Genomic DNA, 23580 nt, shown 5'->3' with positions numbered 1-23580 from the left:
AAGGTAAACTTGAGCAAGTTGATACATGCAAAGGTTGTACCTTGGGAAAGTACGCCAAGTCTTCCTTTCATGATAGAGATAGTTGAGCATAATCAATCTTTGAGTGAGTTCATACTGATGTGTGTGGAACGTTCTCGACGGCATCCACAACGAAGCAAACGTATTATGTGATTTTCATTGATGATTATTCTTGTAAATGTTGGATTTATTTCATGCAGAAGAAGGATCAAACCTTCTCAGATTTTTGTGAGTTCAAAGCTTTGGTTGAGAAAGAATCAGGGAAGAAGATCAAGGCCTTTAGAAGCGACAATGGTGGGGAATATGTCTCTTGAGAGTTTAAGGACTTCTGTGTAACAGAAGGAATTAAATGGGAGTTGACGACACCTCATAACCCACAGCAGAATGGGGTGGCCGACAGGAAGAACAAAACGATTGTAGGGGCACCACAGGCGATGCTGCATGACCAAGGCCTACCACTTCATTTGTGGGCTGAGGCATGCAACACAGGGGTCTATTTTCATAATAGAAGCCCACATCGCACACCTGGGATGAAAACACCAGAGGAAGCTTTCTCCGGTAAGAGACCATATGTGGGTCACTTCAGGATCTTTGGCTCATCAGTATATTGCCATGTGACAAAGGATGCACAGAAGAAGCTTGAGCTGATAGTTGAGTTGGGGATACTTGTGGGGTACATTGATACACCCCACAACTATCGGGTGTACTTGCCTATTAGTCGGAGGACAGTGGTTGCAGAGATCTCAAGTTTGATGAGCAGAAGGCCATGCGAGTTTCCCTTGAGAGGGATCTCCAACTACAGGCCGCAGAGGAACTATTGGTTCCTAAGGAGGAGGAGCCTGAGACTGATGCGGAGCAGCCGCATGCAGAGGTTCCAGGAGTAGATACATCTACTCAAGCAGAGTCTTCCAGAGATGGACAGAAGCACACAAGAGAAGCTGACAGATTATTGTCGGATGTGAGAGAGAATGTGGGAGAACCATCTTCTTAGCGCAGACAGAGGCAATCACCTGAGAGGTACACTGGATACATGGCCCTTGTTGGGTAATGTGTTAAGACCGAGCCATCTTCCTTTGAGGAAGCAGTGCAGCAATCGATTTGGGTTGATGCTATGGTGGAGGAGTATGACTCCATAGTTCGTAACCGTGTTTGGGATGTGGTTCCAAGACCGGAAAACAAGTCTGTTGTGAGTTCCCGTTGGCTTTACAAGGTAAAGCAAGCTGTTGATGGTAGTGTGGAGAAGCATAAGGCAAGATTTGTTGCCCATGGTTTTTCACAGGTCGAGGGGATCGACTATGATGAGACTTGTGCTCCTGTAGCAAGGTACTCATCTATCAAATCGATGTTGGCACTATCAACACAAATGGGTTGGAAGATCCATCAGATGGATATGAAGACTGCATTCCTCAATGGCAAGATTGAGGAAGAGGTGTACATAGAGTAGCTGGAAGGTTTTGAGACCTTCGATCATGAGTCACATGTTTGCCGACTTAAGAGAGATTTGTACGGGCTGAAGCAAGCACCTCATTCTTGGTACACCAGGATCGACAACTACTTCACCGGGTTGGGCTTCACAAAGAGTGAAGTGGATGCGAGATTGTACCACATCATGGTGAAAGGTAAGTAGTTGATCATTATACTTTATGTTGATGATCTCCTATTGACAAGTGATGATCAGTTGATCATGTCTTGCAAGGAGGACCTTGCAAGAGAATTCAATATGAAAGGCATGGGTCTCATGCATTACATCCTTGGCATGGAATTATGGCAGAAGGATGGGGAGTTGTTTGTGTCTCAGGGAAAGTATGCCAATGAGATACTCAGGATATTCCACATGGAGAAGTGCAAGCCCATGCAGACTCCTCTAGTAGGTAACTGGAGGAAGGAGGATGCTACTTCAGGAGAAGTAGTAGAGGCTACTATGTATAACAAGCTTATGGGTTCACTGATGTACTTAGTGAACATATGACCAGATTTGTGCTATGCAGTGAACCAACTGAGTCAAGCGATGGTTCAGCCTACCAAGATGTTTTGGAAGGCAACAAAACATGTTTTGAGATACCTCATAGGCACATCTCAGTATGGATTATGGTACAAACAGATAGAGGGAGTGATGCTACAGGGCTTCATTGATGCAGATTGCGCAGGGAGTCCATCAGATCAGAATAGCACATAAGGAGGAATTTTCAACCTTGGGTCAGTTGTAGTTTCTTGGTATAGCAGGGAACAGAGGTCAGTTGCACTCAGCTCGGAAAAGGCTGAATACATGGCTGCAAGTCAGGCAGCATGTGAGGCCATCTGGTTGCGGAAAATTCTAGTTGGTTTGTTTGATCAGAGGATGGATCCAACTGTGATCTATTGTGATAATCAGAGTTGTATCAAAATATCTGAGAATCCAGTATTTCATGACAAGTCCAAGCACATTTACATTCGTATAATCATCTTAGAGACTGTGTGGCGAAGAGGATCATGTTTTTGCAGTATATTTTGACTGAGGAGAAAGATGCTAACTTTTTAACAAAGGCATTGTCAAAGTGTAAATTCGAGTTCCATAGAGACAGGATCGGGGTGGCAGATAATCCATTTCTTGTTGAGAGGAGCGTTGAAATGTGGCAACAAGAATATTCCAATTTTAATTTGTCCTTGAATTAAAATTGAGAATTAAAATTCGAATTTAGTCTCACCAGCTGCTTGAAAAATAATTAATTAATTCATCTTGAGTTAATTAGTTGGAGAAATTCAAGCTAGAAGTCTTTGTGAAGTCATGCAACGGTTATCCCTTAAATTAAGGAGATTATCCCTTAATTAAGGAGATAAGGATGAGTTATAATTGAGTTGTAATTAGTTAGCTCAGTTAACTAAGTTATGTCCAGTTAAATTAGTTCCAAACAGTTTGAGGAACTAATTGTGAATTCAATCAGTTAATGCATGCATGCATCCAACTAGTGTACTCCAAATAACTGAAGATTCTATCATAAATAACTCATGCGTGTCTATTCAGAGAAAGACCTAGTTGATATTAAAGACATGGACAATGTACTATCAGTTGCATGAGTTTTCCTATAAAGGAAACTCATCCATGCAGAAGGAACAAGGTTCCTTGAGGATTGCACAGTTCTGACAGTGTGTTAGAGCAGTGTGTGAGAGCAGTGTTACACTGGGTGAAGGAGATCATTCCAGGAGAAACTGTGCGAGGAAATAGGAGCTTGGAGGGCAGAGGAGAAGGCAAATGAGCAGTCTATTTTGTCTCTGAGCATCAGTGAGGGATTGTACTGAGAGCTGGCTAGCTGTGAGAGCTAAAGCTTTGTGTAATCCTGATATATTTCCACTTGTATGATAATACAGATAGTGAGGTTTTTAGCTGAGGCTTTCCCCAAAGTATTCTTCTGTGTTTCATGTGCATTGATTCTTCTTTTGGTTATATGTGTTCTGCTTGATCTTGCTCAAATCTATTAAGCTTCCGCAAGTTTGATTGTAGAAGTAGAATAAAGTATTTTGTTTAGTTATATTGCATTATCAGGTTAATCCACAGTTATATTTTCTACACAACATGTAGACACTGACATGCATAACAAATGCATATACAACCATACACTCATGATGACACATCTCACAACAACACCATCAACCTTCACATGGCGACATCACTACAACCATGATCAACACCATGCAAATGTAACAAGTACATGCACTACGAGCATAAGGAACACATATGAAACCGACATAAATGCATGACCAACACACCACCCATCCAATCGGAGGGGTGAACCATGCTTTGATACCACTCTGTAATACCCTTCTCCAACATCTACCTAAGCAACCAACCATCTAGGGTAAACATGTGACGAGAGGCCACTATGATATGATTCGACCTCCTAAGTCATGTTGAGGAATTGGAGCGATGGAAACACACCATACAAACATTCAACATCATCATTAGGAGCCCCAAGAACTAATCCAACCTTTCTGCCAACCCTCACCTGGGTCCCACTGATATTTTGGACCACTTGACCTCTAGACACTCTCATGCTATGGGCATGCAACGTCCAAGGACCTCTAGATGCTCTCACAGGCCTGCAAGCCAATGTCCAGGGACAATTTTACTAAGTTTTGTGCCAACGTCCCTAGGATTTAAGCCACATTTTCAGGCCCAAAGCCTAGGTCATTGCCCAAAAGATTGGATGACACCTACTAGCCATGAAAGACATTTCATCATACATATCACGAATATGTAATCTACAGGTGTAAATAATAGTTCTGAGCATAGGGGTCTCATACTTATCTGAGATTCGCTATGAGACATTGTTTCCTTGTCACTTTAGTTGCAATTTCATCCATTAGGCCATAGATACATTATTCATTCATATACAAGTAAAAACATGATGGGAACCATACATATTCACTATCATAATACATGATCATAACCAACATAATAACAACAGAAATACCAAGGATACATTAGGCCTATAATCCACATATAAACCAATATATTACTCATGAGATAACAAGGAGAAATAACCTCATATTAATGATGCAAAATCCAACCCGGTATTGGACTACCACGTTCCACCCGACCGTAGAATGGCTGAGCCAAATCTCTCTCCATTCATTCACCCTCGTGCCATATTCCAACCATGAATGTGGGATCTCATAAAACACATCAATCCAAAACCATCCAGGGCTTCCAGAGGCCAAACCACCTCAACTCATCAAACAATGATTCCACCTCATGGTCGGACATCACAAAACCATCATCAGATTGGTCTCTTCCGACTTCCAGAACTAGTAACTCAACCCACAGCTGTCGGCGGGCTTCCAAAGTGTTTTTCCAACAAAGGCTTCCAGGACTAGTAACTCAACCAATAGCTACCGCTGGGTTTCCAGAGCATTTTTCTGACCAAGGCTCCCAAGACTAGCAACTGAACCCACCAAGGCCTTCCAGAGTGTTTTTCTAACGAAGGCTTCCAGGACTAGTAACTCAACCCAAGCTATTACATGGCTTCTAGAGCGTTTGTCCAACCAATGCTTCTAGGACTAGTAAATCAACCCAAGTTGTTACAGGGCTTCGAGAACGTTTGTCTAACCAAGGTTCCAGGAACTAATAACTCCACCCAAGCTAAAGGAAACATGAGAACCAACTAGAAAAACAAAGAAATGAACCCACAACACCATGGGTGTACAGGAGAGGGCAAGGCTAGGCAAAACCACTATCAATCTACGCAATCCTCCATGCCAATGAAAAATCATAGCCAAGAAACCACATTCATGTGCCATGCATGCCAAAACTAATGAGGAAAGCATACATGCAACTCGATACCTATAAGAAAAACCCGCTGTAGCTACTGATCCCAATGTCCTCTTGCACTTTCCTGCTCCTCCTTTGCCTTCTTGCTCCAAAAATCCAAGTATGCCACACCCTCCAAGAGTGCTCCAAGAAAACTCCAAGTGTCCAAGAGTATGAGAGAGAGAGAATAGAGAGAGAGAGCTCCAAAACTGAACTGACCATGCCTGCCCTTTGATCCTCAAAATCCTTTTTATCAATGAGGCCTCTATTTTCTTCACTTTCCATTATTTTCCTTCAATTTTCTCCTAATTTCCATTATTTTCGTAAATAAATGTGCCAAAATGCCATTTTTCCTTTCCAAAGCCTTAGCCATTGCCTTTGCCAATTTCCTTAGCCATAATAAACCGAATGAACACCCACTAGGATGTTTTCCCCACCATTCATCTTGTGTTGATGATGTTGGACCCGCCAACATTCAGGGGATCTCCTCGGTATGAAGTCCCAACTAGACCTCACACCGTTTGGTGTAGGGGTCCCATCTAGTACGATGGCATGGTTTCCATTATCTTAGAGATTTGCCTTAGCTCTTTCTATTCAGCACATGAGAGTGTTATGCTTGTATCTTCAAAAAGTGAGGTGAGTATGCTTGGTGAGTGTGTAATGTAACTTTGTGTCCGGGTTCTCTTACTGTAAGGGAGAGGGTAAAAGTGAGCCTCTAGATGAGAGGTAGTAGTACCACCCTGGGAGAGACACATGCGAAAACAACAATGGTCTGTCTAGCATCCAGCAGAGTAGTCCACAACGGATGTGATAGTCGTTTAAACCAAAGTGCAAAGGAAAAATGTACACCATCTAGCGGAGTGGTCCACATGGACGAGACAAAAGTGATAAAAAATACAACACATCTTCAACAATGTAAGTACTATAATAATCAAAGTAGTTCAACTATCTCGGTATAGGTTAAGTGAACATGCATTACAAACATTTAAAGAATAGTCTTACAAATGGATACAAAACATGCGTGAAAACGTGTTGACCTGAGACAGGCTTCTGAATTAAGAAAAATTTCCAAGACACATTTGTACACGATACATCACTAGTCCTAGTGTTGGGACATTGGAGCCACTCCTCACTCCTTAAAGAACAGACTATAGACTCTCAAGGCTATGTGGGAGGAGCCAAGGTGAAAAGTCATTTACTCATACGATGAGGGGGTATATATAGCCAAGGGTGATTCTTGACCCTTGTGACTCTTGGACTTCCCTCATGACCGTTCAACTTCCTATGAATTTTCAACTGACGTGACTCTTCAAATTCATATGTGCATCCGTTAGACTTTCCCTTTACATTACATTTGATTACAACAAGTATGGCCCACAGTAGTGATGTGGCTGAGACAACTCATGACACAAATTGACATGACACTACTGACATGTACTGGTTGACTATGGTGTCTATGTCAAGCTGCTATGCTGTTGAGTGATGGATGTGCTCTCCATGTATTGTGCCTTCACCTCCACATGGCAAAGTGTTGCGTGGTATTCAATGGTCTTGGTATTTGCTTAATGGTTCAGTGCGTGTATCCCTTTTGCTTGCTGCTTGATGTGCTTTGTATGTCCCTTCAACTGCGAGTAAGTCTCCTAGCACACACTCCTTCTTCATCCCATTCATTGTCGCGCCATGTTCCATTAATCTACATGTTCTTGTAATTCACTCATGATGAGACAGCATCAAATCCAAAAATATCCTAGTCTAGCATGACGCATTTTTTTCGGTTTCCGGTCCAGGTTATCGAGAGGGAGGACAAGACACTGAAACTGCACAGAGCACAACTCAAGCTGGGATGAGAGTCTCCAGAGTATTGTTGGGAAAAATTGGGCAGAGGTCACTAGGAGGAAAAATTGTGCAATTAGGGACAACAGTGACAGCTGCAAGGTGGAACCCAGTTGGGTAGAACTACGCAGTTCCTTGGAGGAAGACAAGGCAAGGTGTTGGGGGGACTGTTGGATAGTTCTACACAATTTTTAGGATGAGGACTGAATGGGCCACTCGGGGTCCAGCTAGGAATTTGCGCAGTTTCTTGGAGGTAGATAAAGTGGGGTAGCAGAAGGTGTACCAGTCAGGACTGCGCAATTTTCAGGAGCAGAGCAAAGAAAGGCAGTAGGGGGCCTTCTAGACAGACCTGCCTAGTTTCTGGGAACAAAATCAGAGCAAGAAAATAGAGGGTGAACCAGTCAAGACTGCACAATTTTTAGGAGTACAACAGAGCAAGCCAATAGGAGGGCCTACCAGACAGGCCTGCGTAGTTTTGTGAGATAGACAATCGACTCACTTCCATGATTGTGTAGTGCATCTGCCTCGAAGGACAACCTCAAACACTATGCAGTTCTGGGTAGCAATGTAGGGTCACTGAGAGCTGAGACTGCACAGTGCAGCTCAGTCAGGGTCCAATTGAAGGGGTTTGTCCGGTCGACAGATTTTTAGGAAAAATGGTTAAGTGCGAGAGCAAGTGAACTTGTGTAGGCATGACATTGTGTTCATACACTTATCATGACTCGATGGAAGGAAACCACAAACCAACAACACAAACATGTGCTCAATGAGACTATCTGAAGGTTAAGAGAGACAAGTGCGACACTTGAGATAGACCTTCTAACGATCGTGACGACACTTTCACAACAGTGCTTACAACTTTGTGTGTGAGTATGATCGATGTTCATAGAGCAAAGAAAACTCATGCACACAAAGACCAACCTTCAAAATCACTGGAACAAGATTGCAAGCTTGACAAAGCAATGAACATGCCAAAAGACGATCGCTGGTTGGACAAGAAAAAGGGTGTAAAGACTCTGTAAGAGCTCATTGAATGAGCTCGAGTGTTGCAACCACTAGTGGAAAAACCAAGGAAGGCTTTGAAATTTGGATGTAGGTAAAAATTTTGGAGGGTGTTGTAGCCTCTATAACAACTTGGAATATATGTCCCATCACCATGGTCTTATATATTTTTACATGAATTTTTAACAAGGGATGTTACAAACTCTTCCAATTTTTGTTTCTGTTTCCTAGTACACCCCTCTAGGGATGCCTTACCTCTTATAGACTCCTCTACAAACTAATTTTCTTTTAAAATTAGAAAAAAACATCTTGTTAAAACTGATCAATTTTTTTGGCTTGGTTGGCACTTACAAACAAATTTTTGACTTTCTTTTTTGTGCATTGATGGTGAATGATTTTCCATCCTTGACGGGTCGATACTTGTTGACTCTCCGCATGAATATTGCAACTCACATATACATGTAGGGACTTCCAAATATGGCTCCACATACATCAAGGGGAACTACATCTAGTTATACTTCATCAATAAAATCAACACTAATGGAAAATCTATTTTTGCATTGTTTTATTACCTTGAACTCTACATCCTTATTTACCCATCCCAACAGATATGGGCTAAGATGGTCATGAACTTTCAATCCTGACTTGTTAACCAACTCCGTTGCAATGAGATTCACCCATGATCTTGAGTTAAACAAAGCATTAATCTCTATCTTCTTAACCTGTATCTTTATGTGGAAGAGTTTAGTCATTTCTTTCTCTTCCTATTGTTGAAGGCTACTTAGATTCACCTCCTTCTGCACTGACATACAAACAATATTCACATGCACATCCAATTTTCATTCAACCTAATTAATCATTGGTGGCCATGATATTCTTCTTCTTATTGTCTTTCTTTTTTCTCCTCAAGTTAAGCTCTGGATGAAACTTCCAACACTTCTCCTCTATATGGCCATCAATATTCCAAATGTTGCAGTGGTTGCTAGGATCTTTGCACTTGTGTGATATGATTGTCTAATTTTTATTTTTTCCCTCTTTCCACTTCTTCTTCCCCTCCTCAGAAGTGTCATGTTACTCCTCCTACTTTAATCCAATTGATTTCCCTTTCTTTAGGCCCATGTTCTCCAGATATTGTTCCTGTGCACAAGCCTTATCCACCGATTTGGGCTTGAATAACATCAATTTATTCCATAGATGGTTGCGTAGATCCGCCAAATACTTGATGAGAATTTATGGGTTCTTTGGGGACATACCCAACATTATGGCCATCTTTTCTAACTTTATAATGTACTCATATATGCTCTGCCCGGGCTTCTGCTTGAAGTAGTGCCACCAAATCCACTGGTCCCCTACATACCCAGTAGGGTAAAATTGTGACTTCATGAGGTTTTTAAATTCCTCCCACTTATTCACTAGAGTATCTCCCTCTAACCTCAAGGTCTTGATGTGGCTTTCCCACCAAGTCAGGGCATGGCCCTCTAATTTCAGTCACGCAAATGAAATATTTTGTTATTCCTCAATATGATGGACATTGAAATACACTTTTAATTGCTACAACCAATTATTTAGTTTCAAAGTGTCAATATCACATTGGTACAACTTGATATTGACCTTTGCTTCCATTTTGAATAGGGAATGAGAATGATTCACGACACTCAAACTGGTTTGATCTTTTTTGAGTCCTTTCTTCAGTTGGTTCTTTGTTTCTTCTCGATCTCCTAATCTCCCCTATGATCTATCCTCTACATTAGAACCCCCATCTTCTTCAAATAACCCAAGCTTATTGCCGAGAGCTGACATGAGGAGATTTAAATTACATTTTATATCCACAACTTGTGCTTCTAGCCACGAAAACCTCTCCTTTGGTGGTGATGGGCCCCATCAATAGGTATAATATAAGACCATTTTTCTATCTTTCAACCTATAGTTTCTTCTTTTATCACATTAATTAACATCTCTTTGGCTATAATGTGCTTAGTAGGAAGATTAAAGGGTGTTTTTCATACTTCGTGGCCTAATGTGGTTAATGTGCAAGAAAAAGAGCACTTTTAGTGCATTTTCTATGTAGAGTGACATTGAAGGCATCTAGAGGAGATGTAGGAGGCTTGTTCCCTGCATGTATGCTCCTTAAACTCGACTTGATCCCTAGAATCACTCATCAACAACTCGAGGTCTACTAGCAACCAATGAACTCAAGTAATTGCAAGGGTCTAAGGGAGCTAGATCCACTTTTTTTGAGATTTTGGAGGGAAGTAATCCTCTTTCCAAGGAGGCTACCCCTCAGTCATCTTTGTATAAATAAACAATCCCAACGACTCACTCGGATTCAAACTTTTGGGAACAAGGAGAGCTACTAAGATCTAAGTGCTTGAGACTATCATTTTCGTTTTCACTTGCATGATGAATTTGAACTCCATTTTATGTTAATGAAAGTTCTATTGTTGTTTCACATTTGAGTTTGTTTCAGAGGGACGAGTCCCCTTGTGTTAGGGACCAACCTAGAGGCTCCAGTCTCTCTTTATGTATCTTATTTATGAATTATTTTAGTAGAAACATTTCCTTCTTTGCTTTATTAGAAGTTTAATTCCCATAAAAATTGTGGTTGCAAACCCGATTACCAACGCTTTTGTGGGAAGTGTGGTTGAGGAGTCTACAACATCAAGCCAAAAAGGTGGTTGCCTTCCTTTGTAGATTAATAGGCTTTAACTCGTTGTTCTCTTGCATACTCTATTTATGCAATCTAGGGGTTAAAATTATCTCTCTCTCAAGCTTTCATGTATGTAGATTAGATGCATGTTGTAAGGTAGATTAGTTATTAATGAAATAAAATTCAACTCATCCTTCTCTGTTTGATTTCATAAATTTTGACTCATCCTTTCTTGTTTAGTTTATTTTGTTGCAATTTGATCATTGGTTTGGCATTCTTTTCAAGAACAAGAAGGGATTGATTGTTGGTCTATAGGTACTACAAGTGGCTTTTAGGGTTGGTACACTCATCCTACATCTCTTTTGTCATCATCAACCTCTTCCTTGACATCTCACATTGCCCTCAAAACTCCGCTATCGAGACCACATTTCTGGGACATTGAAGGACATTGCAAGCATTTGGTTTGTCCAAGATGGGCCTCCGAGGGGTGCTAAGCTTGGGAAAAATCCTCACATAGCCTTCATACACCTTAATCTACCTCTATCCACCTTCAAAACACTTTTTTGACCCTCAGGATGCTCACGAATCCAATCCTGTAGCAAAACATGGTAATCTTGTAACATCTTGTAGCATCCTGTATCATTGTCTAAAATTGACTATATTTTCTCTAGAAGCTTGATTTTTTCCTCTTGTGATTGAATAATGACCCTGAGGCTTTGAATCTATGATTTGGGAGGATCTAAGACAACTCTACACCCACCTTTAGTTCACTGCAAGCACAAATATGTAATTAGAATTAGAAGACATATTTCGACATTTGAATATCAATGATTGTTTTCTTATGAAATGTACACAGATTCTATTACTAAAGCCAAAGTTCCTTGAACATAGTGGTAAAAAGGGTGATTAGTCAATGCAAAGTACATTAGACCTAATTCTTGAATTCATGTTTTCTTAGGATTTTAGTCACACACATTGTTTTTGAGAAGATCAAATTTCCTTTTTCAAATCAAATTTCTACATTTTGCAAGTAGAGTATTGATTTACATTATACAAGTATACTAACACTTTCCATTTATGCAATTAGCACAATCTTTACATTCTGTTGTTCTATTCAACAACCCACCATTTGTTAAAAGTGATAGTCAATATTACTTTAATAAATGGAGACCCTTTAAAAAATCCTTCCAAAAATAAGTTTAGCATTTAGGCATTTTTCTTGTTAATTTTTGGAATAAAGCAAGATACCAAGATAAAACCTTTTGAAAAAAACTAGCAAATGTTCGCCTTTTCGCATGTTGCATGGTCAAGAGTGTCGAAAGCTTTGCTATCCAACTAGCAAAAAGCAATCAAAAGAGAATACCACGCTAAAACTCGAAACTATTGGGTTTCCCATGTAAACTAAGTTCTAAGGCATTTCTTATTAAGATAAGGCCCGCATCGCAAATAATGACTTACAAGGGGGCGTGCCTTAACAAAGTATCTTAAAACATGCGATATGCGAGATTGCGATGACACAATCCCCCTTATCGCATCGCATTAATAACACTTAAAGAAGCCCGAAACCTTATCAACATGCGAGATTGCGAAATGCGATTGAGACCCGGACCTGACTCTGAAATACACTATAAATAAGCACTCAAGTCCGTAGCTTAAGAAAATGGGATTTACATAGAAAAACCTAACCAATAAGCTATTCTTTGAAAAAGATAATAAGCGGCCCACATTTTGTATCTCGCATAAATTAAAGAAACATTAAAGAAAGCACATAATGTGATTTGTGATATTGCATCACAATCGCAAAATCAACATTTTCACAGTTCAAAGGCTCTCCACCCTAGAAAGTTTCTTCCCCGACTTACGATGCAGAGCATTAATGATCAATAAATATAGGGATAAGGAAACATTAGTGGGCATTTAGTAAGGGTTAATAACATTTACGTTTGAAAGGCAGTTCAACGTGATACAATATCTTATCACATGCATTCAAATAAAAACTCCTTTCTTGTCACCTTTTCAAAGTTATCTGCATCATTCATTCTTTTGTTCATTCTTATCTCTGTATATCTGATACCTTTTGTTTTACTCCATTTTCAGGAAAATCCACAGAAAGAGTCATTGGGAGCAAAGGCAAAGAAGGGAAAGGTAGTCGCGTCTGAGAAGTCAGAAATGACTCCTTTATTCTCTGATACTACATGCAGCAGAGACAGAGGAACCTCTACGTGGGAAACCATGTATGATTTATTAGAAGAAGAGAAACCAAGACCTCTGGAAACAAAGGCCACAGCCAATGGTCATACTTCCTTAGACGCCTCCATCTTCGAGATTTTGATGATGGAAAAAATTGTTGATCACCCACTGGCGAATTTTTTAATGATTCCCACTGGATGCTTTGTCGATGCCCACTGGCTGACGAGGATGCCCACTGGCTGATTTGATAAAGACTTCCCACTAGTTTCTTTTCTAATGTTTTCAAAATTTTCAGTCTAACAACCACCTTCATTTCCATTATCATTTCCCCCCCTTTGTCAGCTGAAAGGAGAGACAACCATTTGCACTTGATTTTTGAACTCCCCCCCTTGAAGTGTAGGAGAGTTTCACCATCTTCATTTTACTGTAGAATTAGTCTTCATGTGATATTGAATCCTTTGGTAACATAAAGACACCTATTTGAATGTAGATGACCACTTCCAAGGATCAATCCATGCGTAATTAATCTTCACTTTGGATGGTTGATTTCGCTTGCAGCATCTTTCAGATGAATGATTTTTCTTAACACGATGGTGACAAGGATGGAGGTCAAAGCATTTACTCTCCATATGGCCATTTCGTTTACAATGGTTACACTTAACCATATTCTGATCACTGTCTAGAAAACCAACGCTTACAAACTGGACTAGTTTTGAGAAATATGGAACAAACAAAGTGTTTTCTTTGTTTTATCTTAGGCCATGTCGATCTTTGATGTTTAACCTAAGCCATGTTTTATCACTGTTAATGCTTGATGTTTCTGCTAACATCCTGTCCTTTATTTATTAAAACTTCTGTGTCACACTGGGCATCAAGCATTAGCAATGCATCTGTTTGACATGCTGAATCAAACTGATCAATTTGGTATTTGGTACTACTTGTTGCATCATTTAGTAGTGCAATTGATTGGATGAGATCACTGATGTCACAACTTATATCAACATGTTTTCTTAGATCATCTGTCTCGCAGCCTTCATCAATATGTTGAATAAGATCGCTTGTATCACAACTTTCATTTGTTGTTGTGATGAGGTCTTTTGTTTCACAACTTGCATCCGTCTTTTCTACACATTGTTTCTCTACACATTGTGCATCTAGGAAATCTTGCTTTTCACTTAACCTAATTTGAAGTGCATGAATACTTTTTTCTTTCACTTCAAGCTCAATTTGAAAGTCTTTCGTTGCTTCTAATGTATAGGTCATTTGATTGATTAAGGTTTGATTCTGCTTCAACTTCCATTCCAGTATTTCAACTTTGTTTTGTAACTCATGATTGCAATCTTGCAAATCTTTAATCTCCAGTTCTGCACTTTGAAGACGTTTTCCTCCTTTACCCATGATGATCTTTGACACGCTCGCTTGCACTTGCTTTAATCAATTTCACGCTCGTTTGATTTGCTTCAATTAACTTCACACTCTGTAGTATACCTAGGGGGGATAATATGGGGTACAGAGGGAGGTACCCAAGGGAATAATGTAATAATGGGATGGGCCATAGTAATAAATAAGGTGGTTAACCCGTATCATGTAAGGGACCACAAGTAGTTAGCAATAATGTAATAAGCCCATGGTATTAGATAGATGGTATTGAGGGAACCATGGTAATGACCCATGGTATTGTATGTATGAGGCCTATATAGAGGGTAGAGACTTCCCATTGAGAGAGGTCAAGGATTATTGTATGAACAGGGATATGGCTTGTGGAGTGTTCTCCTTCCTTAAGGAGTGAATGTATGGTGTTTCCCTACCTTAAGGGTTTGATTTATAAAGTGAAGCATTTTCTATATTTCAGATATTGTTATATCTTGGGTTTATTTCCATTATCATATATTTTTGGATCAGATCTATAACACACTCGCTTGAATTTTGTACAACGATGAGGGTGTCAGATACCACGGAAAATGCACCCAATGTTTACAATGACAAGTTCAAATGATATTGTCTCAGTTGAAGAGAATTGACTCACTTTACCTCCTATAAATCCACAATTTGGGTGATGGTTTCGATCGAGAATGCACCCTTACAATTCAACTCAATTTTAATTTGATTACAAGTTGACTTACAAAAAAATAAATTTATTTGCATGTTACACAATGACCAATTGTCGTTGAATGTTGATGTAGTATTTTGAAATGCATGAGTTTGTAGTTGCATTAACTTGATTTCCTTACGTGAATTTGCTTGTTGATGTAGAATGCTGATGTTTCCAACTTTGATTATGTGTTGTAGTTGTGCAAATGCATGTGATTATTTGTGCTTGATTGAATGCTCGTTGCAAGTCTTAATTTCAGGTGCTTTGATTAATGTGCTTGTTTCATTCACTTGCTTTAGAATCCTTGTGTGTGTTAGATAAGATAATTGTAGTGTCAAAACTAGACACAAAACATGCACAATGAATCACTACACAAGGTGTACCTAAGATCTCCTTATTCAATTTTAGGCAGATCTAGGACACTTCAACACCACAAAATATATGTCTTTATTAAGTATGTGAGTACATCAACCTTTTATCTTTACAACATCGTCATTGAAATTCTCAAAATTCCAAAACTCTTTGGAAAATTCCAAAACTCCTTAAAAACCAATTGTCTTCAAAACTCACTCCTTTCTTCAACAAAATATTAAAATGACCTCAACAAATACACCTTATCACTCCATTACAAGGAATTAAGCCCTTACTTTATAAAAATTCTACTTGTCACTCCACACTAAAACAAAAACTTCACTTTATTACAAATCTTAAAATATTTTTGAAACACACCTTATTACTCCAAAAATAAATAAATGAAATACGAGCGCACCTTATCTCTCCAAAAAAAAATAGTCTTTTATTTTTTAAAGCACACAACATGCTTTGAAAAAAAATCTACATCCTTTGACCGTTTAAAATAACTTATCGTCTGGTCAAAATAACTCACTGTGCATGCTTTTAACAATCTCTGTATTTTTAATCACGTTGGCTCCACAGTATGTAAAGGTCACCACATTCCCAAATTTTAGTATGAAACACATACAAACCCATTACTACAATGTATCCAAACGTAGAGCTTTCAACACAGAATTTGTGGGGCTTCCAACGTAGAGATGCACAAATTTGTCGTCGTGCTTGAAATAAGAACAATCTGATTGCCATTCTTCGCAACTTCGATGATGAGTGTTCGACTTCATTCTTCGCGACTTTGAGGATGAACATTCGACTTCATTATGTTTGTCGAGTTTCGTGGGACAAGTTTACCTACATACTGGTGATTAATAAAGATTATTATTGCTCTACACAGTATCAACTCAGTATTTGAAAGATGCCGCTGATTATGTTTGAGTTTCCCAGTTGTGCCGCTGATTGGTTTCATTTAAGTATGTCTACAATTCTGCACAAAAAAAACTATATGCCAAGATCTGTGTGTCTCTCTGCACATTGAGGTAGAGAGCTACCACACTTAAACTGCAATCAAATTGCAAGCAAATTGTAAACATACAAATTGCAAACAAACTTCCTCAATCTGCAAGCAAATTGTAAACAAGCAATCTGCAAACTGCAAGCAAATTGTAAACAAGAAATTCGCAAACTGTGTGGTGTTGAAATGGCAGCGTGATGAAGGAGGAAACACTGTTTGTCAACCTCCTTCCCACTGGACAAGATAGATGGATCTCGATGAAAATGTGTAGAACCAGTGAAAACACTTCTTACCGGTGATTCCCACAGCTAAATAACTTCAAACCTTTGGAGGTGCTACGATGCTAAGACCTTGAACTTCATGCCCACACAATTGTGTATGTGGTGATTTACACACAACACACCAACTTTCCACAGAACAAGCTCTCACCACAATTTCTCCAACGAGCTGCAAAGAATCTCACTCTTAAAGCTAAATATTTAGTAGCAATGCTGGTGGCTTACTCCAACAATGACATACCTCATAGCATGAACAATTTTCATTACTGCACCAAACTTACTCGCCATAGAAATTTGACAATTTGATACTGGATTCTCATAACTGCTTAGACTGCATCTAATTTCTTCTCTACAAATCAACCAGACGATCATGTCAATGGCATCCAAGCTGCAACTCTTCCTCTAGCACGATCTCCACGTGGCATATCACCTCCATGGCTTATGTTCGCCTTCTTATAGAACTCGTGGCCCACATCAGGGTTTTTGTAGGTTGTATGAACACTAATCTAGGAGCCTAACTAGTTGGAGATAATCTCTCAACCAATTAGGTCTAAACTAATTCCTACCCATGAGGAACAAACTCAACCTAGAAAGGTAGGATTAAATCCAAATTTCTTGATTTTAATTAATTTAATTATTTTGGACTTGTAATCGTTTTAAACACATGAGAGTGAGGCTAACAACGTGCTCATTTCTGCACTGCATAGCCACAAGGCCAAAGATAATTCTGTATATAGATATGGTCAAGTGGATAATTGACCAGGTGGATGTCTCATACAAAGAATTTAAAAATAGCAGGCATGATGTTATGGGACCTTTTTCATGGGACAACCTACGGCTTATGTACAATCTGCCAGAACCACAAATGTTCTACAACAAAGAGTTCCTAGAGAAATTTTCTAAGGAGAATGAAGACCTAGCGAACGCCACACAAACTTGGACGCAAAACGAAGGCAATATCAAAAAGGACAAAAAGGGTCTGTATTCTACAACATCTATAGCTCCCCCTCATAGTTTTGTAGCAGCCATGTTATGTATAATGTTTCGCAAGCCCGATAGTACCAAATTTTCCCCAGAATGGTTGCCATTAATAGATGCAGTCATAAACGCAACAATAATGAATTGGGCCCAAATTTTATCTGATAATTTGGCAAAGGCTATAATGGAGTATAGGATAAATAGGAGTATCTATTCAAGGGTTTACCCTCCATTTTTCAAGAGTTCCTACGTAATGGATGCAATCTATTTTGGCTCCAAATTTCCTGTCATGGGATGGAACTGGACTGTGAAAGACCCGCTTCTCATTCATATATATCATAAGAATATCTGGGAATCTCAGTTTCACCCCCATTTTTATAGAATTTGTCATGGAGTTATGCTTCCTATCCATAAATAAGTCTACAACAAAAATTCCCCTAGATTTTCTAGAGAAGCTAAAGTAGATATCCTACCTATGGCCAGATGGTTTGGGGAGGAGACATTTACATATATCAGAGTATTTGGGAGCATCGCTCCACTGCATGTCCTCCCATACTATGTCCCTAATAAATTAATGGTCTGGGAGATAGCATACCAAACAACAGGGGAAGGTGGGTTGAGCAAGGGATTGAAGGAACAGAAAAAGGCCATTTGGCCTACATTTCCGTTACAATGTGGTGCATTTGCACTACACAATTTTGGACATGCATGCAAAGAAGCAAATATTATGAAGTCTCTGAAGCTAACTACATTCCCAGGAAGACAATATGAACCAACCGACACTACCAAAGACTTCACTACCATGGGGAAAGTGAAAGTATTCACCCATGAGGAAGATGCATTCGATGACCTCTTCCTACAAAAACAAACTTTTTCTGAAGTAAAGCATATGGCATCATTGCTTTTTGCCCCAGATGACCTTAAGGCCTTCCATGAATATAAAGAGAGGAGATTATTACAGGTCCCATTGGACCTGCTACAGATAGAACCAATAAGGGAGCCAAATCCCAGTGTAAGCTTAGAGGAAAGCTCCAGAGAAAACTCTAAAAATAATTCCGAAGCAAAGTCCTAGGAAAAATCTGTGCATGAGTCAAAAAACCTAGAACAACAATCCCAGAATGGGGTTAGTAAAAATAAAGAGTTCGAAAGGGACATAGCTGGAGCCACAAAGAAAGCAACTGAGCAAATCTCAACAAAGAGACAAGCTGAAATTCACTTTACCTCCACCTAGTTGGAAAAACCTCCAGTTATTGATTTAGAAAGAGAATGGGAGCATTTCAATAAAAAGCTCCACATAGAAGGACAAACATCTGAGGTACAGACTCCACAACATAGATCAACTCAAGAAGTTATAGTGGAGAAAATTGTAAGCATTCAAGATGTAGAGCTCATTCCTGCCACCCCCACTTCTGAAATTATTTTGAGAATTGAGGAAATTCATCCCTTAGATGTGTTTTATGGCCCTACTAACAAAGTTGTCATCAAAAGGCAGAGGAAGAAAAGAAAGTTGGATGCTACGATTGTTACTACTCCCGATAATGAACCAATGGATATTGTCTCGAAAGATTCGCCCATGGACCCATCTTAGAACCTTACGAGACTGTCACAATTTGTGGGAGCCTATGCTACAACAACTATTGATAAGGCAACAAAGGTCCAAATGTTTCTAAGAGAAAAGGAATAAAGGGTCTTGCTGTTGGAACAACAATTAGAGCAAGAAACATCTAACCAACAAGCAGAGTTACAAATGGCTAAACTACAACAGGAGTTTGAACAGATGTAAATACAACATCAGGCCAGCCTAGAAGAAAAATATGCGCAAATACAAGCCATAACAGATAAGGACAATCCACAAATTGATCAGTTTATAATAGAAGCACTCAGCCTTAACTCCCAATTAATGCACCAAAAGGAACTTCTATGTCAGAAAATGTCGTAGTTAAGTACTTATTGCGAGAGCAGTGATAAGCTAACAAGCCAAGTCGTCAACACGAGGCTTGAGTATGATGAAATCTCAAAAAGTATTTTTGACTTTATCACCTGGAAGGAATAAGAAGATGGAAGGAAGGTCGACTTGCCGAAATTATAGGAATCACATAAAGAAATTCTATTTGAAAACTGGGATTCTCGGCTCAAGCAAGCAGAAAGGGCAATAATGGTTGCAACAACAACAAAAAACAACGTCATGGAAACTATCGATGAAAATATACATGGCGCCAACTTGATAGTAGAATCCATACCAGGATTCCTTCCAAATGCCATACAACTAGAGCAGTAGTGGAGATAGACAAACAAGGAAGGGGAGGAAGCAATTAGGCAAATGAACAAGCTTAACTAGGAAGCATACTAGCAATACTTAGTCAAGCCATACAACCAGTGAATGACCCTGCGATGCCTAACCACTTCCACACAGAAAATGATGCCAACACTGACTGATGTCGTAATTACTAGACAGTTGAAATCTGTGATCGGCCAACCGACACAACTCAAACCAATGACGGATATCTACGATCTGAAGGATCAAATGCAAAGGAGTTAGTCACCTTGTTTTATTTCTATTTTAGTTTCATTTTGCATAATATGAGGAAGGTCATTTAAAACTCCTCAACTATTTTTGTAATAATGTATTTCAGGTCCTATAGTTTTAGTATTTAAACCCCTATCATGCATTTAGAGATGGGTCCAGAAATTTTATCAGGAAAATTCTTCAAAACATGCACTTCTATACCTTTAAGGAGGTTCTCGTGGAATGAATGGAACATGATCTATTTTTTTGTCTAATATCTGGCATAGTCTACTGAAATTGCACTTTTGCACTCTTAGATGGTGTTGGGTTGGTTGCAATTAGATCGATATTGTTGAAACATGTGAGAAAAACTTATTACAAATGGTACTTTTATCTTGTGATTTTGTTTTATTTATGTGTTTTTTTTTTCTCGATAAAGACTAAATCTATTAAGTAAAATATAGTACAATCAGGAGAAGCAAGAGACCGGCAGACCAGAAATGATGGATCCATCAACCTCGGTCCCGGAGGAAAGATTCAATTTCAGAGCTACATAACAAAATTTGAGAGCAAAGACTGACTAATAGACTTTTACCCCAGAGGGTCAGAAACTACAACACAGTGTTTTTTCCCTTTCTTTTTGTTGACTTTTGTCCAGCCATCATGGGGAGAATGAGCTAGAACAACTTGAAGATTGGAATTCTCTATCTTCGGGAACTCCTTTTCTGATTCAGAAGAGGAAGTCTCATGGGCGCGCTTCTGGGAGGTTGCTGTGACATGGGTGTGCTCCATATTATCTGTGGGCGGAACCATCGACTGAGGCACTTGGTCCGGTTCTGAATCGCATTCCTCATCCTCCATACTTGGGGGGCTAGAGCTCCCAGCTGGCGGCGGTGGACAGGGAGCCCAACGCTTGGGTTTGGATTTTGCGAATATGCCCTTTTTCGTTCTTGCTGTCAGCGATGGGCAGGAGTTCTGCAAGTGCCCTGTTAGGTGGCAATGGCGGCATTGGAAGGCAGTGTTTTCGTAATCTAGAAACTGGGTCCAAACATAGTCATTGATCTTGAGATTGATTTGCTCTGGCAATCCCTTGCTTAAATCTAGCTCCACACATACTCTAGCATATGTATAGAGACCTTGCATTTCCCTCTTGTAATCTCCCATTAAAAAGCAACCCAAGGTGTTGCCTTTTTGCCTGTATACTTTTGTGCGCCACAGGTGTATTGGGAGATTTGGAAGTTTGATCCATACAGGGGCTTTAGTGATGACTGCAGAAGCTGGGTCAAAGTATGGGAACCATGGAGTTAAGAAGAGGCCAGCTGAACCCATGAACCAAGGGCCTTCTTCTAAGGCTTTTTCGTAGTGCTCGGGGTTATTGAACAGCACTATAAAATAACCCTTTGCACAGAAATAAACCTTGTAGCGGTCTGTCCAGTTGTCATTGATCCAGTCATAAAGGTCCTTTGAGTGTGGCCAGAGCCCATTGAATCTGCAGATGATGGCCCTTTCAGCAAATTTTTGGGTGTCGTCTGCAAGGTCAGTATAGGAGATTTCAACAGAGGGAACCTCCTCCAATTTGTCAACCAAAAAAGGCTTGGGTTTGGGAGGTTCTGGGGTTGCGGGTATCTCAGAGCGGACTGCAGCTTTGTAGGAGTATGGAGGAGCAGAAGAGGATTGCCTTGCAGATCCACCTCTCAATCGAAAGGAAAACACTAAAGAACTGTTGATTTTTATGCTGTAATAAGAGAGAGGAAGAGGATCTTCGAGCTGTTTACCTTGGAAAATAAGTCTCTGTAGGGCTGAGGGGATCCCAAGTCTGTGCTCCAGATTTGCTTTGAGGTTCTGCACCAGATCTGTAGGGTTTACCCATTGCATAGTGGTCTTGCCTAAGATCTGTACTATTTGTACCTGAAAGGGGGCAGAGAAATTTTCAAAAGATTTCTAGAGCAGCATGGGGCCAGAATCTTTTGAGTCTCCCATCTCTTGATGCAAAGGAGGCAGCAGGAGAGAAGAAATTTTCTGCCTGAGATATTTTTTGCTCCAACTCGGATCTGCTGCGGAGGGAAGGGCGACCAATCTGTGGAGAGGCCCCTGATCAATGGAGGGGCCAGAGCTGCCATGGCTGTGTGCTCCTGAGCTCAACGCATGGGCATTCACCTTTTCCTTCGGCTCAACCTCCGCATGAAGCTTCAACTTGGGTTCATGCCGCCAATCGATTCTGAGTCGAGCCCTCCTTTCAGCATCAGGGCCACGCAGAGGCCAAGCGGCGGCCAAGGACAGGGAGGCGACAGTGGCTACATCTTCGCAGATGGGTTTCGGCTCCGTGACTCTGCTCAATGCCTGGATCGGCTCCGGCCTTCTTATCTGGAATGGTTCTGCCCCTTCAACGGCCGTGAGCCGAGGCCAAACGGAGGCCGAGAGTGGTGTGGCGGCGGCGGCTGTAGGGTTCATCGCAGCTCCGGCTTCCATGCACTTCCTCATGTCAGCCCACCACTGTTTTATTTATGTGTTAGGCAATAACTTTTCTTCAATTGCTTTATGTATGAAAGTTTGAATTTCAGTTAGCATTATTGCACTTTTGTATGGTGTTGACTTTAATTTCCTGCTGAATACATGAACGATTTTATATGTAGTATATCTCTCACAATCGTTTTAGCTAACTATTTATCCAAAACGATTATTTCTAAACATTTTCACTTCTTATTGTAGTTGAATGATCTTTATTACCAATTTTTATAGGACATTATTATAGATTTCATAATTTATTTTTATTCCCGGGTATAGTTATAATTAGATAGTGTTTAAAACTAGGATATATGCATGTGATCAATAGCTTAGATTAGATTACACTTAGCTTAAATCATTCTCCCGTTACATCATATATCACCCCATCAACACTACCAAAATCTCTTGTGGGAAACTGGTCCCATTATCCCTAGTCAGAGCCACTACACCAAATGGAAAAGGAGCTGCCAACCAAGGTTCAGACCGGCTGGTTTTCCCCCATGTTGTGGCAACGATTTTCGAGGCTTCAACATTTTTGGTGCTAGAAGGAGGGTATAACTATGAATGGAAGATAAATTCAAACCAACAGGCCATTCTAAGAGTAAAACTCCCTCACCCTCACCTCCAACTTCTCGATCGCATTCCAAATATCCAAATCCTAAGAAAGAAGTTGTAAAGAAACCTTTAGAACCCACTACTGAAATCCCAAAAAAGCCAGATCATCCTTCTTCTATTGAAATCCATGAATTCCAATCTTTGATTCATAAGTTACAGGGGATCTCAATATCCCAAGAAGAATCTGAGCTATCCCAAGCTAGTGTTACTTCTCAGTTTCCCCCATCTCAATGGTTAACTAGAGCACAGAGTGAAAAGTTTGGGATTCC

This window comes from Pinus tabuliformis, chromosome 3_2, assembly GCF_031772625.1.
Source record: "Pinus tabuliformis cultivar Carrire ecotype Pingquan chromosome 3_2, CPIR1, whole genome shotgun sequence".
Taxonomy (NCBI): domain Eukaryota; kingdom Viridiplantae; phylum Streptophyta; class Pinopsida; order Pinales; family Pinaceae; genus Pinus; species Pinus tabuliformis.
This window is presented reverse-complemented; position numbering follows the sequence as displayed.